The sequence below is a fragment of the Mixophyes fleayi genome, chromosome 9 (genome assembly GCF_038048845.1).
Source record: "Mixophyes fleayi isolate aMixFle1 chromosome 9, aMixFle1.hap1, whole genome shotgun sequence".
Classification (NCBI taxonomy): domain Eukaryota; kingdom Metazoa; phylum Chordata; class Amphibia; order Anura; family Limnodynastidae; genus Mixophyes; species Mixophyes fleayi.
Genome location: NC_134410.1, coordinates 80,143,457 through 80,162,865, shown reverse-complemented (window position 1 = coordinate 80,162,865; position 19,409 = coordinate 80,143,457). Strand labels below are relative to the sequence as shown.

The window sequence follows — 19,409 nt, the reverse complement described above, 5'->3', positions numbered from 1 at the left end:
TGATAGACGGACTCTGCTTACCATAGCGTATTGCTTTTGCCTTCTATAAAAACCAATGTGGCTCGAGCTAATGGAGTGCTAACTCCGCCTACAATTTGTTGGTCCCGCCTACATGAGGCCACTTTCAGAATTTTTTCAGGCCACTTTAAGTTCCCAATCTGCCCCTGGTATTATGTGTGTGTGAGGGGCCACTGTGTGTGTGTATTATGTGTGTGTGAGGGGCCACTGTGTGTGTGTATTATGTGTGTGTGAGGGGCCACTGTGTGTGTGTGTGTGTGTGTGTGTGTGTGTATTATGTGTGTGTGAGGGGCCACTGTGTGTGTGTATGATGTGTATGTGAGGGGGCCACTGTGTGTGTGTGTATTATGTGTGTGTGTGAGGGGCCACTATGTGTGTGTATGATGTGTGTGTGAGGGGCCACTGTGTGTGTGTATTATGTGTGTGTGAGGAGCCACTGTGTGCGTGTATTATGTGTGTGTGAGGGGCCACTGTGTGTGTGTGTATTATGTGTGTGTGAGGAGCCACTGTGTGCGTGTATTATGTGTATTTGAGGGGCCACTGTGCGTGTGTATTATGTGTGTGTGAGGGGCCACTATGTGTGTGAAGGGGGGGGGCCAAACCAATATCTTGCCTAGGGCCCCATGAGGTGTAAATCTGGCTCTGATAGATATATATATCATGCATTTGCAAATATGTGTAGCAGAATTCTTTCAGTAAAGTGCTAGCCACACCCCCACATTAGGTTGGCCACACCCACTTGGCAAATGTCACTCCCACTTCGATGGGGGTAGCCGGTGCCCTGTCTCGCCCAGGGCACTGAAATGTTTAGTTACGGCACTGGTTCTGGGTCATCCATAGTTGAATTGGTTGAAGGAGGAACTTCCTCAGGCACACTAAGCAGATGGAGATGGTTACATTCATACGTGGCACCCTCAGCTTGTACCATGTAAATGTAACTGGGATGAGCAGATTCTCAGTGGACGATGACAGTTCTTTCATATCCACAAGGAGTTTGCATTCGGACATTTTGACCTGAAATAAGATGTGGAAGATGATGTGCTACTCAGACATAACTTGTTTTGTTGGACAGCCACTTTGAGGTAAGTACTATTAGTAGCAGTGTTGTACTTGCTGTTTCAATTGTTGCTTTTTACCAGGAATGAGAGTCCTGGTATGGAGCGAAAATAACACTGGGCAGGTGATGATGGACCATCCCATGGTGTATGTCTTAGCTTAAGCAATGCTGCAAAGATATCAGTGTTATCACATGTTCATTTTTCCAGCAGGAGTTTGGCTGAGCACACAGCTCTTTCTGCCAACCCATTGGATTGAGAAAAGTGGGGGCTGCTCGTAGAGTATTGAAAATCCCAGGTATTTGCAAACTCTTTGAATACTCTACTCATGAATTGCATGGCATTGTCCGTGATGAGTTGTTGTGGGATGCCATGTGTAGAAAAGTGTCTTTGGCAATAACAGTAGCATTGGTAAGATTGGATAGGTAGTCAATCTCAAACCACCATGAATAAGAGTCCACCTAAACTAGATGTTCCTTTCCTCTCCATTGAAAAATGTCTGCAGCAGTGACACACCAGAGTTTCCTTTGGTTGATGAGCTTTGAGAGCATTACTGGGGCCACATATGGAGACTTCTCTTTCAATGTCCCTGAACATGGTGGACCAATATAGTGACTCTCTGGCTCTGCACTTGGTGGCTTTAAGGACGGAAGTGCCTGGTGGAGCTGCTTTACATAGTACGGTATTATGAATCGTTGCCCTCTCATGATGACTTCATCAGACTGAGTAAGCCCATGTCTCATGACAAAGAAGGTGTGCAAATCTTGTGAGATCTCAATAGATGACTGTACCACCCTTGCTATATGATTTGAGACAGCCATTGGCACCAATCATTGGGCAAGGTTTTATGCTGTAACTCATCCATTCAAGTTGGAGGATAGTATTTGCACAGACATGACACCATAATCATCCTCAACTTGCGAGCACTCAGTGTAAGGTAAGTAGGCCTGGGAGAGGGTATCGGTCACAAATAATTATTTTCCATGCTTGTATAAGACATCCAGATAGTATCTCTGTATCTTGAGCATCATTCTTTGCATGTGGGCAGAAGCATTATGCAGAGGCTTCCTCAGTATAGTGATGAGTGGCTGATGGTCTAACTCAACAGTGATAGTGTACCCATATACAAATTCATGAAGGAGGTGACCCACATATGAACCTTCCGACACAAAGAACTTGCATTTGTCTCAGTTGACCTTTAAGTTTATGGCACAAATCCTTTCCAATTCCTCACGAAGGTACTCATCGTGTTCATGCATGTTGTGACCCCAGATAAGGATGTCATCGACAATGATTTCACATGGATATCCTGCAAACAGCTATTCCATGCATTGTTGGAAAACTTTAATGCCGGTGGTCAGGCCATAAGGCATACACCAAGAAGCATATTTTCCAGCGGGTGTCATGGACTTGGTGAGCCTGGATGACTCTTTGTCCAGAGGTATCTGCCAATATCCACATTTAGCATAGCTAACTTAGCTAAAGATTTTTGCCTCAGACATGTCAACAATAACTTCTTCAACCATTCTCAATTGGTGTCGAAGGCCTCAGCAGTGGTTTGTTTAGGTGCATGGGGTCTATGCATAGCCTGACTGACCCATCCTTTTTCACTGCAGTTACCATGGCTGAGACCCACTGTGTTGCTTCCTATATTGGGGTAATTATACTGAGCCTTGTTATGCGGTCTAGTTGGGCAAACAATTTTTTTGTCCTTCATGGAAACGGGGATGTGTTGGAGTGCACAGACTGTGAAGACAATTGACTCATCCAGTCGCATGTGGTAAATGACAGCGAGTTTACAGTCGAACAGATCTTTGAATTCTTTGAGTTATGAAGCTTCTGTTTTCACCATATGGACTTCGGCTTCCATGTGTTTCAAGCCCAGTTTAATGCTATCAGGCAGTCCAAGTAGTGGTCTGATGTCACGATCAACGATGTGATACTGTAATGGCGCACACGTGAACTCTAGTATGGCCATGCCTATAGTTTTAATGATTTGACCTCCATACGCAACAAGGTTGACTGAACTGTCTGGTCAATTAGTTTCTGGTACCTCTTCAACTATAAAAGTTTCAGTAGTCAATATTTAAATATTTGTGTTTAATGTGTAAGTTATAGTATAATTGACAACTTTTGGAGGTGCCCCTCCTGGAGGGGGTATGGCCGGAGGCGGCTTGTGGGATCGTGAAAATTTGACCCCGCCCCAGTGACGTAATGATGTGTATGGGGCAAAATGACGCCACGGGCAGATGCAGGAGGATTTCCTACCCTCCCAGGAATCCAGGAGACGAACTTGGAATTCGGAAGTCTCCCAGACATTCCAGGAGAGTTGGCAAGTATGAGTTATAGTATTTATGTAATTTTTTTTTACTGTCACAGATATTACAGAGCTGACAGCCCATTCATTTGGCAGCAAAACTGTTAATGCAATTAGGGAGTTCATACTTATTTTCCTTTGTTTTTATACTGTGTGGTAGAAGAGTGTGTGTGCTACAAAAATCTCCTTTCTAATATTACACCTAAGGCTAGCGTGTCTAAAAATAAAAGTTTGCAGACACAATAGATTGCAATGAAAAAAAAAAGGTGTTTAGCCACAACTTCAGCATAGAAAGTTTATTCTCTGGTTTTGGAATGTTTTCCTGTTTCTGTCTACAAACACAAAACATGTTGTTTTTTACATTCTGTTAACAACTGTGTTGATGTATTCTGGCACTAATCCCAGCAAATAAACATATGGGATATTTTAGCCATTGTGTGACCGGTAAAGACTATTAATAGATGAAAGGGTGCAGCGGAAAACACATGGGGGCCTCCAGTTCCAGGCACTTTCCGTTTTGCTGTTAATCTGAGTGACAGGATTTCTTTTGCAGGGTGACGTGAGGGGACTGGAATTAATAGTGTACATGCTTGACTCTGTCCATTTAAATCAATTAGAGATTTATTTAATGTATTATTTATTTAAATGTTGTATAACAATCATCATTGGTTCACAGTACCAATTCAACAATTAGAGATTTTATTGTGTTAGCTAAATAACTGGGCACATGGTGGTTAGTCTGCATGGTTATTCACAGATTGTGATCAACACATAAAGCATGACCCTATATCATTTTATAGCACAAAAAATCTAATTTTTCAAGCCACATGGACTTTATCATTCAGAATATATCATACTTACCCACATCAGGTGATGAGTGCAGAAGGATGCGTGTCACCATGGCCCCGGCCCTGCTATGAAATGCTGAAATTCATGGCATTGCTTAAGGGGGTAGGGGCTTGATGATGCAAATAGTGTTAAATCATTTAAGGTGGTCAAGCCTTCATGTAAAATCTTTATTTGCTTTGATTTTAAAATGCTTTATTTTTATATTTATAGTAACTATTAATTGTGTATATATAGGAGTGTCATATGATGCAATGAGCACATAAGTTTTTTCAGAATGGTTAGATAACACGAGAAAAGCCAGGGGCTTTCAGTGTTCAACTTTTTATGAACCTTTTAAATGCATATAATAAATATTGTTTTAATTGTTATGGAGAACACTAAGGGGCATATTCAATTGTCCCAAAGTTCGAGCGCTCAAAAAATATTACCGTTAATACGTAAATTACTGTATTAACGGTTTTTCCGCTCACGATTACCGTAATATCGGTAATCGTGCGCGGCCCGCTGGATTTTCGCCAATCCTGCGGACAATTGAATATGCCCCTAAATGAGGGGTATGGGGACCACTCCATTAAGGGACCCAGAGTCACCCAGGGGCTTTATGCCCGACGGTGATACCGGTGGCAACAAACTTCTCTGAATTTTTGCTGGAACACCAGCCCGGCAGGGGATGACTGGCAAACTTTAGCCCAGGGGGCAAGCACTGGCCCATAAGCAGCAGCCCATCCTTAAAGGGTGGTCTTCGGTACAGTATATATTTATCAATATAAAAAGAGGCAATTTTAGTGTTGCTTAACGCAGTGATACTTTATTATTATTATAAATGATAAATCTTAAATAAAGAAAAAAAAATGCAACAAAAAACAAACCACACTTTATTTTATATGTTCCTTCTCCCTACAGCACTTTTGTTTTTTTGTTTTTTTTTACATACCTCGCTGATTATAATGGGGTATAAATCATATTATAGCAATAGATTATATAATGTTCTATTACAATACTGAATGCAGGGGCTGATTTATCAAAATGCAAAAAGACCTTTTGTTTTAAAAACCTGATGTTTTTGCCAGCAAAAGGGCTTGTTTTTGCTTTGGACTATATACAAATATGGTTATTATTTGTTTTAGGGTTAACCTAAAACAAATAATATGAGCAGTGCTACTGGTAGGAGGAGCAGAGCACTAGCTGTCAAACTGACACCCTGGCCCAGAGATGGATTGAGGCTCTGGGAAACCCAGGGTACTTTAGACAGGGGAGACCCCTATAACATGGTTATCATTTTAGCCAAATTTTATACAATATACAGGCAATACTGTGTGCACTAGTGTTAGGTGCACGGAGTTCTACCTTCATGAGCAGTACACAATGAAGTGGGACATGCCTCCCAACTGTCCTTTTAATCGGACCAAATCCTGACTAAGCAAGACAGTCACCCAAACATGGGACTGCTCCAACAGATTCAGGACAGTTGGCAGGCTGTCCTACTCTCTCCTACCTGTTGTTGTCACTTTCACCTGTTGTAGCTGCTGGTGTCTTTAGATCAGTTGCTGCTTGTTTGGATCCTGGAATGTTGGATGCCCTATTTGGAAAAAAAAAATGGGTACATGAAATATAGAAAGCTCTAACCAGCCTTGCTGCTAAATCAATATAACACTCACGTTTTAAAACCTCCCTCCAGTCTGAAATTAAAATAATAGTATTCACATTTGATAAATAGATCTACTTCCCTTAAACTAGCCCTGTCATTAAATGAATTGCATACACATTTAATAAATAGACCTATTGCCCCCCAACAATAAATAGTATTCCCATTTAATCAACAATATGTACTACTGACCCCCTCACACACAATATGTAGTGGCCCCCTCACACACAATATGTACAGGCCTCCTCACACAAAATATATACTGTCCCACACAATGCACTATCATACACAATGTACTGTCACACACACACTATACACTGACATACACACACAATATACACAGGCATACACACACTATACACAGACATACACACACTATACACTGACATACCACCTCCCAGCCCCCTACAGGCACTTACCTTATTCCAGCCGCGCCACGCGTTGGATGTTCCTCTTCACACATGAGACGGCACCTGTCACATGGTGCGCGTCCCATGTGACACAAATAGGAGGCCAGATCACACGTGGAGGGAGGGGGGTCAGATCCTAAGGATCCGCGGCCAATAGGAGAAGGTGGCTGGTCCCGGAGTAGGGACCAGCCACCAAGTAATAAACACTAACTAAGGACCAGCCTGGGGAGCATGTGCCCCCCTGGCCCAGCCCGCCCCTGAGCCCAGGGGAGAAAAGCTGTTCCGCCCATGCCACTGAAAGCCACTCCATCCACACTATGATAGCCTCAGTCAAGTGATGGTGTGACCGTACATCTCAGGCTGCAATAAATCTCATTCTGACAACCTGAATTGCAATTTCCATCGGATCTCACCAGTGACTGTGGATGAATCTCAAGTAATTTGGGTGGCATTTGGCGAGGTCTGATGGGCATATCCAGGACATGTGGTGAGGTCTGATGGACATATGATGGGCATACAGGGTTGCCATCAGAAATCGCGGGGCCCAGTACAAATGAAACAAGAATGGCCCCCCCGAAGAACGCCCCCACCCCTCTTGGTGAATGTCCCGTCCCCCCCCCCCGCCAAAAAAACAACAAAACTTAATTTATGACATTAAGGGAGAAAATAACTATTATCCCTCATATCCCTCAATAAATACAGCTTAACCCATTATCATACTTGGGAGCCTAATCTCCTACAAAATTCAGAGAAAAAAATGTGATAATAAAATATCTTTAAAATATACTTACCCAGATGTTGCAGCTGCTGCTCCTTGCTCCTTATTCTTACAGCGTCGGCGGGAACATCAGTGTGACGTCAGGTCACAACACACCATCACTCAGGGGTGGATTGGGAACTGGAGTGGCCCTGGCAAAAATTCTGGAAGTGGCCTCACATGGGCGGGACCAAACAGTGGGCTGTCCAACACAAAAGTAGGCAAAATTAACTCGATTATCCATAACCACATCAGTTATCAGTGGCACGTGAGGCTAACGGAACACGCAGTGGGAGGCGGAGTCACAGTAAGCAGACACAAAGTAAGGTTATAAAGTATTGTGCTACACCCCAAGTATTTATTAATGTAGAACTGAAAACTGCCATGTAAGAGGAGTGTGACTATATTGTGTAAACAAAAAGACATTTGACACACCGCACAGACAGGCCATGCCAGCCTCCCATCTATAAGAAAGTCATTCATTCAGAGGTCCCTCTCCCCTTTCTATACTATCAAGCATCGAATTCTGACTAAATTGCTCCTCACATGTGCGAGTATGTGGTAGGTAAATTATATTGTAATCTACACAGGGATTGATATGCATGAATAAAATGCTGGTGTTCCATACAGATGTACAACATGTTCATAATATTTAAACCATATATTGTAAGCTTGCGAGCAGGGCCTTCCGTATATTGTAAGCTTGCGAGCAGGGCCTTCCATATATTGTAAGCTTGCGAGCAGGGCCTTCCATATATTGTAAGCTTGCGAGCAGGGCCTTCCATATATTGTAAGCTTGTGAGCAGGGCCTTCCATATATTGTAAGCTTGCGAGCAGGGCCTTCTGTATATTGTAAACTTGCGAGCAGGGTCTTCCATATATTGTAAGCTTGTGAGCAGGGCCTTCCATATATTGTAAGCTTGCGAGCAGGGCCTTCCATATATTGTAAGCTTGTGAGCAGCGCCTTCTCATCTCTTTGTCTGTTTTACCTAGTTTATTTATTACTGTGTTTGCCCCCAATTGTAAAGCGCTAAGGAATATGTTGGCGCTATATAAATAAATAAATGATGATGATGATAAAGAGTTAAAATAATAAGTAACTGCTCTGCAGAAAGGAACTGTGAGTTTCCAAATTTGCAGGATAATCCATTCAATACCTAATGAATTTACTTACAGTACCTGCTTAAAAGTGACCAGGTAGAGAAATAAAAGAAAGATGTCAGTGCTGGAATATTGCAAGGACAGCAGCAATGTCAGATGTGAGAGTACCACTGTTCTGCAGTAGAATCAGATCATAAACGTGTAACATGGTCTCATAACAAGAATAAAATCCTTAAATACTACCAAATAATGAGGATGAAATACAATTTTGGATGTTATAAGACATAGAAAGATGACGCAGTAGGCTGGCAAGCAGATTTACTCCACAAGGAAATTCTGTTGCCAATGATGATCTGATATTAGCTCAGCACTCTCTCAGAGTGTTTAGTTCAGGTCACTTACCCATAGAAGTACGCAGAACACTTCATTAGGGTGTGCACCAAGGGACACCAAGCGAGGGATACTCTGTGCTGCAGCTTGCTGCCGGAAGGGCGTGTACAGCAACGTTTAGGGGGAGGGTGCCTAATAGTGACCCCAGTTCATATAACGCCAAACAATAGTGCCTCCAGTTCATATAACACCAAACAATAGTGCCTCCAGTTCATATAACACCAAACAATAGTGCCTCCAGTTCATATAACACTAAACAACAGTCCCTTCAGTTCATATAACACCAAACACCAAACAATACTGCCCCCAAATCAATCACATTACACCAACCAAGTGCCCCCGGAACATATTATGCCAAACAATACTACCCCCAGATGATAATATGCCACACAGTAGTGTCCCCAGATGATAATATGCCACACAGTAGTGCCCCAATTCAAATTGTGACACACACTACAAACACTAAAAACTGCTCTGTAGTCCTATATGTGAGTCAACTCACCTCTCACACTGATGTTGTCCATTCCTCATTGGATAATAGAAGAGCTGTGAGCAGCCTATCTGAGCTCCAGGATGTTGAGCTACACGGGATCTCTCTCCCTCCTGCTTGTGCTGCAGCCCACCCTCAGTCAGAAGCAGCCAGGTGATTTACTTCCAGAACTGCTTCACTGTCGGCCGTCAGGGCGTCCCCTTGTGGTCGGAGTAAAAACAACATGCATAAAAGTAAAAAAAAAACGAATGAATGAATGAAAATATAAGAGAGCCGCTGGGCCCCCTGGTGACCCCAGGCACGGTACAAGATTACCCCCCATACCCCCCTGATGGCGGCCCTGCAGGGTTGTCTGATGTGCATGTAAAGGGCATATGGGGAGGTCTGATTTCATGTGGGAAGGTCTGAGGGACAGGTAAGTGGCATGTGGGGAGGTCTGATGGGCATGTAAAGGGAATGTGTTCTAGGTCTGATGGACATGTAAGGGGCATGTAGGAAGGTCTGAGGGGCATGTGGGGATGTCTGATGGACATGTAAAGGGCATGTGTGGAGGTCTGAGGGACAGGTAAGAAGAATGTGTATGATGGCCATGTAATGTACATATGGGGAAGTTGAGGTCCGATGGTCATATAAAAGACATATGGGGAGATCTTAGGGGCATGTGCAGAGGTCTGAGGGGCATGTCAGGGGTTTTGGAGTATGTGAGAGATCTAAAAGCTTGTGGGAATCTGAGTGCATGTGGGTGTGTTATGTGGCAAGTAGGAGTCTGAGGGAAAGCGGGGGTTTTTTGGCCTATTTGGGAGGTCTAAGTGGTATGTTGTGAAATGTTGGAGCATGGGTGAGCATTTTGGAATGAGTAATGTGAGTGTGTCAGTGTCATTTTTGGGATGTTTTTCCATTTTACAAAATTAAGGGTAATGTGTGACCATTTTGAAGACTGGATTATTTCTGATCTGTGTTATATACTTTGTTCACTTATTTATTGAATTTCAATAATTCATGTACTTATACATTTTTCAAACAGGCTCCAACTCCCCAAATACTCCAGGATACAGACAAGAAACCAGCAGGTTGTGAATACTGTAATAATAGGTAGCAGACAACAACACAATCTACCAACAGGGGAGGGGCATGGCTCCACCTCTGTGTCCACCCGGCACTGGTAGATGGGGGTTTGGCATGGGTGGACTCTGCATGCTTCATTTACACATAGCCAGGGCCGGATTAACCCGAGGTCTAACTGGGCTACAGCCCAGGGACCTCGGGCATCCAGGGGGCCCTTGACAGAGCCCAGCAGCATTATTGATCGGGCCGGGGGAGCTGAGCCTGTCACTGCAGTCCTTCTTCTCCGGCGCTCTGTAATCTTCTTACTGAGGATATCTCGTGAGAGTGTCACAAGATCTCCTCAGTAAGCAGTTTACAGCGGGCCACGGAAGGAGGACTGCAGTGACAGGAGAAGTTAAGTGCTTAAGGGGGCGGTGGGCGGCTAACATGGGGGGGCTCACTGGGAGGCGGCGAGTGGCTAATGGGGGGGACAGGCTGCTAACAAGGGGGGGCCTCATGGGGGAATGGGGGCCCCCTTAGCCCAGGGGCCTCCATTCTGTTAATCCGGCCCTGCACATAGCCCTAAATTTGCTCATGACAGTCCTGCACCCAGTGGTAGAAGTGGCTTACTTTCATTGTAAAACGATCAAATTCCATTTACATCTTCCATACCACCACTTATAAATCTCTACTACGACCACTGCATAAACCACAAATAAACCCTTGACTCGTTCTTTTCTCTCCCTGGATGCCTGCAAGACCATCGTCCACACACTTGTCATCTACTGCTTTGATTGTTGCAATATCTTCTCTGGCCATCTATTACACATCTGTTCCCCTTCAATTTGTCCTGATACAGCATTGTGACTAGTCTTCCCCTCTCACCATTCCTCTTCCACTGTGCCTCCCTGCAAAGTCCTACATTGACTCTCCATTCCCTACAGAATGCTTACCCTCACCTAAAAAGCCTTCTTTAATGCCACCCCCTCCTACATCACTCTCAAGAGATACTCCCCTAATTCAATTAGTGACCTTTGTCTCTCCATCTCATCTATCACCACCTCGCACTTCCACCTTTAGGACTTTGCCATGCTTGCACCTTTGGAACTCCCTGCCCCAGCTGACCAGAGCTCCAACCTCCAATCTTTCAAGCCCTCACTCAAAACTCACCTTCTCAAGCTAGACTACCTTTCTACATCCTCACATTCCATAGGCCCCTTACACTTCTTTTCCTCCACTTCTATTATCTCCATTTTCTACCCTGTCCCATGCTAAACAACTCCCTCTTGCTTCAAGTATCCTATCCATTTGCTTCCTTCAACACCTATCATCTCCGTTTGCTTCCTGCCCCTCTTGAATGTTAACTTTTACAAGCTTGGCATGAATTACTATCTCATCATCCTCTTTTAAGGTCCCCATTGTTATAGTTGTCTCTTCTAAAGTAGTTGCTCAAATTGTATTGATTTTTACTGATTCTATTGTTTCTTTTTCCACATACTTACTTGTATATTGTTCTGTTCACATTTTGTCGAACATTGTTGCCTGGTGCTGGAAATTCTGTGATGCCTTATAAATAAACAAGGATTATTGAGATATAAATAGTGTGTTAATCTGGGACTATATTCAACATTTTATTCTACTAGATAACAGAATACAGAAGTCACTTCAACCCATTAAATATATGAACGTTTTCAGTTCTTACATGGGACTAATTTCCAGACCAAACCCATATGATCTATTGTAAGTCATGCAGCTGGTAAGTAGACACACAATGTTCTGAACACTAAATTTGTATCACTTGCAAGACAGAGCCAAGACAAGACCAAAGCCAAGGATCCTATTTGCAGTCAAAACAATTCACTAATTTCTCTCAGCTGGAAAATATGATACAGTAAGAACTCCCAGCAGCAACTTGGCTTGCCCTGTAAACACCCTGCAAAACACAGTATGGGTATGTGGTCTATTTGTTTTTATTATATGTCATTTTGATGACAAAAAGGCTATACACAGAAATAGGCTGTGTGGCTCCATGGAGCCATGTTCTCAATCAAGCCCCATGTTAACAGTTTCAGCTTATTCTATGCTCAGGGACCCATGTTTCTCACTGTAACCATACAAAGAAAACTGGAGAATGACACTAGATTAAAAAAAAGAAAAATCTGTATTAGGACAACATGTTTGTGAACAAAAATGTTATGACTACTTCCATAACTATCCATAATAATGCAAAAGGAGGTGCTTTTGAATTTTCAACATATGAGTTTCAGCATATTTTACTTGTATGAAATAATTAATATAAATTTGGTTGAATTTATATATGTTTTTAGACAGAAATTTTTAGTTGTAGCAGTGCCACTTGTAACTATATAATATGCATTTGCATAGTAGGAGCTATACTGTACATCATCCTTTCTTGTATAGATACATTTCTGAAATGCTAATGTAGGTATCCAGAATACTGTTCAGTGGTCTTTGTTTAATTCAATGGTACTCAATTTTTATTAGCTTCACACCAAATGTCCTCGTTCTGGGACCCAAACAGTAATGTCACTATGCTATATTTTTATCTTAAGATAGTTATATGACTCAGTATTGTATATATTTATGTTTGAAATGTACCCTTTCAATGTAATATAATGAATAAAGCCATATGTATTTATATACATTTGTGTTTGTGATCATAATGTATATTTTTACAGCACTGTTAAATAGTCCTCTGTGTCCACTGTTAAATAGTCCTCATAGTTAAATAATACTCTGTGTGACACAATCAAAGAATGTATTAGGAATCAAATGCTGTATAAATAGTCGCGTACCAAAGCGTAATAAAAATAGAGCGTATCTGTGTTACGAGCGGCGGGGAGTCGCTGTTCGTGCCTACCTTCGTCCCGTCCGTTATCATGACAACGGCCGGGACGTCACTTCCGCTTCCTGTGTCACGGCCATTGTCAGGGAAATGGCTGGGACGCAGTTCTAGGTCAGCACCGCGTCCCGGCAATGCTGAAAGCTGGGCGTGTGCGCCCTAACACCTGTGGGGCTAATTAGCCCATTAATCAGTCAACTCCTGGGGGCCAATTACCCTATTACACATCTCCCTACTGATTGGTCCTTTTCAGTATTTAAGGCAGGGAGGGCTTAGTCTCCATGCCAGTTATAGCGTTCCCAGTCCTGTACTGTTGCTGACCTGCTGTTGGATTCTTGTCTACCTGATCTTCCATTGTGACCTTTACCTGTACCTTGGACCTTGCCTGTTTGCCTGTGACCCTGATCTTTTGGCTTGTATTCTGGACTTCGCTGTTTCGCTACGGACCTCTGACCTCAGCCTTCCAGTGACCACCTGCTCCAGTCTGGGCTAGCGCCCTCGATTCTATCTGCTCTACGGCTATCTTTGATGAGCTTTTACTACTCTGACACTCTGCCTCCACATCGGGATTTCGATTGTGCCATTGAATTAATTCCAGGTGTTAAATGATCAAAAGGAAGACTGTATTCACTCTCTGGCCCTAAAACCAAGGCCATGCAAGAGTACGTCAAGGAAAATTTACAAAAAGGGTTTATTAGGCCTTCAAAATCTCTGGTGGGTGCTGGCTGTTTTTTTGTCTCCAAGAAGGATGGTGGATTACGTCCTTGTATTGATTTCAGAGGCCTTAACAAAATTACTATTAAAAACACCTACCCGCTTCCTCTCATCTCAGTCCTGTTTGATCAACTTAGAGGTGCTACCATCTTCACCAAAATTGACCTTTGCTGGGCATACAATTTCATCTGCATCAGAGAAGGAGATGAGTGGAAAACGGCTTTCAATACCCATTCCTGCCACTACGAGTATTTGGTTTCTGCCATTCGGTCTTTGTAACGCACCATGGGGTAAATGTATCAAGCTGAGATTTTTCCGGCGGGTTTGAAAAACCAATCAGATTCTAGCTATCATTTATTTAGTACATTCTACAAAATGTTAGCTAGAATCTGATTGGTTGCTATAGGCAACATCTCCACTTTTTAAACCGCCGGAAAACTCTCAGCTTGATACATTTACCCCCAGATGTCTTCCAAGATCTCATTAATGAAGTTCTCCGGAAGTTCCTCAATCAGTTTGTGGTTGTGTACTGGGATGACATATTAATATACTCCCACTCTTTGTCTCAGCAGTGTTTCAGCAGTGGCTCCAAGTTCTCCATAAATAATGGGACCATCATCTTTTTTGCCAAGCTTGAAAAATGTGAGTTTGAAATTCAGAGTGTATCATTCCTATGCTATATAATATCCTCTACTGGTTTCTTTATGGACCCAAGTAAAGTTCAAGCTATTCTGGATTGGGTGCGGCCCGTTAATCTGAAAGCTGTACAAAGGTTTCTAGGTTTCGCCAATTATTACCGAAGATTTATTCAAGGTTTATCCGATTTGGTGGCTCCCATTGTTGCCTTTGCTCGAAGGGGGCAGATCCTGGTAATTGGTCCTTCGAAGCTATCAATTCCTCTGAGGCTCTGAAAAAAGCATTTTTCTCCGCTCCTGTCATGAGACATCTTAATCCTGAGTTGCCTTTCATTCTACAAGTTGATGCCTCTGACATAGGTGCTGGCACTGTTCTCTCTCAGAAGGATCCTGGAAATCACCGACTGTTTACTTGCACCTTTTTCTCCCGCAAGTTCTCTGCTGCAGAGGCCAACTATGATGTTGGTAACTCTTAACCATCAAATGGACTTTTGAAAAATGGCGTCATTGGCTTGAAGGTGCCATCCATGTCATCTCAGTTATCACTGACCATAAGAACCTCCAATACATTGAATCTGCAAAATGGCTGAATCCTAGGCAAGCTCGTTGGTCATTGTTCTTTACCCGCATCAGTTTTTTTTATCAGTTATAGACCAGGATCTAAGAACACCAAGGCTGAAGCTTTATCCAGAAGCTTTGTCTCTCATCATACACCAGTTCTGAAACCGGTGCCAATAATACCACCTTCAATTATTCACTCAGGTTTAGCCCAGGACTTGGGTATAACCCTTCGCAGATATCAAAAATTGGCTCCCTCTGAGACACCCGCAAAACGCTTATTTGTGCCAGTTCACCTTCGAAAGGCTGTCCTCACTGAAGCCCACTAAAATAAAACCACCGGACATTACGGTATCTTTAAAAAATCTCTCACGTTCTTTTTGGTGTTCCACCATGTCCTCAGATATTCAAGACTTTGTTATGTCCTGTGAAATTTGTGCTAAAAAGAAAACCTCTAGGAACCGCCCTTCTGGTCAGCTTATGCCATTATCTGTTCCTACTAGACCTTGGACACATTTGTTTATGGATTTTATTGCGAAGCTCCCTTCTTCAGCAGGCCACAACACTATTTGGGTAGTGGTTGACCGCTTCAGTAAAATGTCCCACTTCATACCTTTAACTAGACTTTCTAGTGCACAGACCTTAGCGTCACTTTTTGTCCAACACATTTTTCGGCTCCATGGCCTACCTTTATATATTGTTTCTGATCACGGCTCTCAATGCATTGCCCATTTCTGGAAGTCTTTTTCTGCACTCCTTGGAACAAAGATCAGCCTCTCTTCAGCATACCATCCTCAATCCAATAGACAAACAGAAATGGTTAGTCAATCCCAAGAGCAATTTCTACCCTTGTACACTTCTGAATTCCGCAACAACTGGTCAGCCCTATTACCTTGGGCAGATTTCGCATACAACTCCTGCCATTCCTCCACTTCTATCTCTCCATTCTATTGCAATTTTGGGTTCCACCCTAGATTCAACTCTTTGACTAACTTAACTCTTCTGGTCTCCCAGTGTCACACGCCGGTCCCATAGTTAGGTGCCAGCGCTGTGACTTTCCCTTTAAGAACCATGATTCTGCTTGCTTCTGCCTCAGAGACATTACTTTTCACAGGTGTTCCTGGCTACTGTGATCTGGACCTCCTCCTGAACCTAATTGGTCCTGGAGCACTAAATTAACCTCCCAAGGTTATGGGCTCATTGCCTGTTCTTCGTGTTACTCTGGTTGCATTTGGATCTAGCTGTATACCTCTTCTTCCGTGTGTCCGTTACCTGCTCGCTGGACTGAACTCCTTACTGCTGTTCACCTGCAAGCTGCAAACTCCTCACTGCTGTTCACCTGCAAGCTGCAAACTCCTCACTGCTGTTCACCTGCAAGCTGCTAACTCCTCACTGCTGTTCACATGCAAGCTGGAACTCCTCTCCGCTATTCATCTGCACGCTGAACGAGTATCGTGAGTTGTTGCTAAACCTGTGCCTTATCTATTGGTTCACCTTTACGTCTGGCTGGCTAAGATCGCTGCATCTCGCTGTAAGAGCTGCTATCAAGTTACTTGTCACCTGTAGTTCCACGTCTGACATGGGTTATTCTTACTCTGCTGTTACCTGTTTACTGGACTGTTATTGTGAACTACTTGTTGTGCCGGTGGCTAGTACTTGGGCTCAAGTTACGTGTCTCTGTTCATTTGCTTCATAGTACAGCAAACTTACCATTGCAGTTACAACGAATCCTGCTACCTGTAGTTCCACGCATGGTTCAGATACTACTCACGTCTCTGCTACTTCTAGGCAACATTCTACTGCACGTGTCAGTGTTCATCCAAGTCCCTGGGTGATGTTTAACGCTTGCTGTTCTACTTAATATGAATCACAGTGTTTCCAGTACCACCTGCTATGTTGAGTCATCTCTACTCTCGGATCACCTAAGTTCTATATACTACTCTGTTTAGACTGTAAGCTGTACCAGTGATTCACATTCATCTGCTGTGTGGTTCTCTATTGGATCCTAGTGTTCTTGTTTATCATCACTGCATTGAACTGTATATCATGTCATGCTGTTGCCAAGGGTTACCGACTATGAAGTAGCATATGTGATTAATGTCTGCATTACAACGAGTTGCCATGTATTCATCTTTGCCAATATATATATCTAATTCCTTCCAATCCTGTTGTACCAACATTCAATATAATACGTTCCAGCACTACTACTTTCTCCTGTGTTATTATTGATGCTTGTAAGCCGTGAATATCTATCTTCTTATCCTAAGAATATTATTGTGTTCTGCCTCCACCATCCTCTATAGTAGAGGCAAGGGATCTGCAAAACACCCTCAGAGCCGTGACACCCCGGCATACGCCCTTCGGCTTCTAGTCAGAAAAGTATCTGCAAGAAAGTTCAGTCTGCATTAAAACAAGCCTTATTTCAGTCCAAAAAAATTGCGGATCAACCCCGTAGAACCTGCTCTTTCAAAGTAGGTCAGAAGGTCTGGCTCTCCACTCGCAATATTAGGCTCAGACAGCCCTGTCAAAAACTTGGACCTAGATTCATTGGCCCTTTTTCCATTATTAAGGAAGTTGATCCCATGGCCTTTAGGTGGAAGCTTCCTAGCTCTCTGAAGATTCCAAATAAGTTCCACTGCTCTTTGCTCAAACCTGTCATTTGTGGTAGTAAATTTAAACACTTTCAATTTCGAAGGCCTCACTCGGTTAATGTGGAAGGACGGTGGGAATTTTTAATTGAAAACATTCTCAATTTTAAAAGAGTCCAAGGACAAGTCCATTTTTTAGTTCGATGGAAAAATCGTGGTCTGGAGGAACAATCCTGGGTCCCACGGAAGCGCCTACATGCTGACAAACTTGTCAGGGAGGTTTTCAAACAATTTCCTAGGAAAGCAGGGTTTGTATTCTGGAATTTCACTGTTTTGCTATGGACCTCTGACCTCGGCCTTCTAGTGACCACCCGTTCCAGTCTGAGCTAGCGCCCCTGGTTCTATCTGTGCTACGGCCATCTTTGATGAGCTTTTACTAGTCTGAGCTTAAGACCTGGGGTATCTGAGCGCCTCTGAGCAAATACAGCTCTATGGGAAAGGCGGCTGATAAAGGTGAAGATCTCTACTCTAAATGTTCTAAAAGCTCATTTTGGTGGTCGTGGGCCATAATAATCTGGTAGGAGAAATAACAAGATCCCAGATCTTCCTCAGAGGTAATTCATTAACTGCTCTCACAAAAGTGACCAGTGATCTACTTACTGCAAAATCTAATGGTAAATTCTCCATACTCATTCTCCTAGACCTCTCTGCTGCTTTTGATACTGTTGATCACCCTCTTCTCCTACACACTCTTCACTCCATTGGCCTTCGTGACACAGTCTTTCCTGGTTCACTTTCTACCTATTGAACCGCTCCTTTAGTGTTTCTACTTCTGGCACATCCTCCACTCCACTCCCCTCCACTCCCACTACCTGTTGGGGTCCCACAAGGCTCTGTTCTTGGCCCTTTACTTTTTTCATTGTACACCTCTTATCTTGGGCCACAAATTCGGTCATTCGGCTTCAAAAAGCTATCTTGACTATTGCAACCTCCAGCTATCTGGCATTCGTGCCACCCATATATCCACACTTCAATCCATCCTAAATGCTGCTGCATCTCTCACCGTCTGCTTCACCACTTTGCAAATTCATACACTGGCTACCTGAATCAAATTCAAATTACTCACCCTTACCTACAAAGCCCTCAACAACAACACTCCTGCATACATCTCAAATCTCATATCAAAATAATCTCACTCCCACCCACTTAGATCTACCTCTGACCTGTGCCTTGTCTTGTCTCTGATAACCACCTCTCACTCCCGCCTACAAGACTTCTTCTGTGCTGTTCCCCACTTATGGAATTCCCTACCATGCTCAATCAGACTTTTCCACAGCCTTCAAATATCTTTGAAAACCCATCTCTTTTTTAGAGATGACCTTATCCTCGATAACACTATTCACACTAATACACCCTCACAGCTGTTCCAGTCTCCACTCTGAGAAACACTCACTCTTGTTTCATCTTTGCCCTCTTCCCATTAGAATGTAAGCTCTCTAATGAGCAGGGTCCTCCATATCCTTTGTTTTCATGTCTCCATTCATTTTGTCTGCCTTGTCTGCTCTTGTTTTACGTATGTACTGTTTTATGTATGTCCTTGTCTTCCCTACTGTACGGTGCTGCGGAGCACTGTGCCACACTGTAGTGTTTCAAGTTATTATTCAAATATGTTTATTGCTGTTTGGTGCTACCAGTTTGTTAAATAAACTTGTTTATTTTATTTCGGATATTTGCCTGGGTGATTTTGAACCTTGGGTAGGTGCCGGGTAGGCCAGCTGCGCAGTGCAGAAGGTTACGTTAAACCCGGTATCCTCACACGTTGCATTAAAAAAAAAAGAGATACATGCACATGATCCAAACATATTATTATGCAAAGTACAGTGGTTTCCAATCTACAGTTCTGAAGCTACATGTGGCTCTTTAAGGTTTTGAATGTGGCTTCTGACTGGGAACAAACTAACAAATTTGAACACAC

General features: G+C 43.1%; 1 long non-coding RNA gene across 2 annotated transcripts in view; it reads right to left on the bottom strand.

The window, feature by feature from the left end:
• LOC142100771 (uncharacterized) overlaps positions 1–9,226 on the bottom strand; it is a 46,728-nt gene extending 37,502 nt beyond the window's left edge. For both annotated transcript variants that reach the window (XR_012678902.1, XR_012678903.1), the window contains exon 1: positions 9,045–9,226. This is a non-coding gene — a long non-coding RNA (uncharacterized LOC142100771). The remainder of the gene's footprint in view (positions 1–9,044) is intronic.
• Between the last annotated feature and the right edge of the window lie 10,183 nt (positions 9,227–19,409).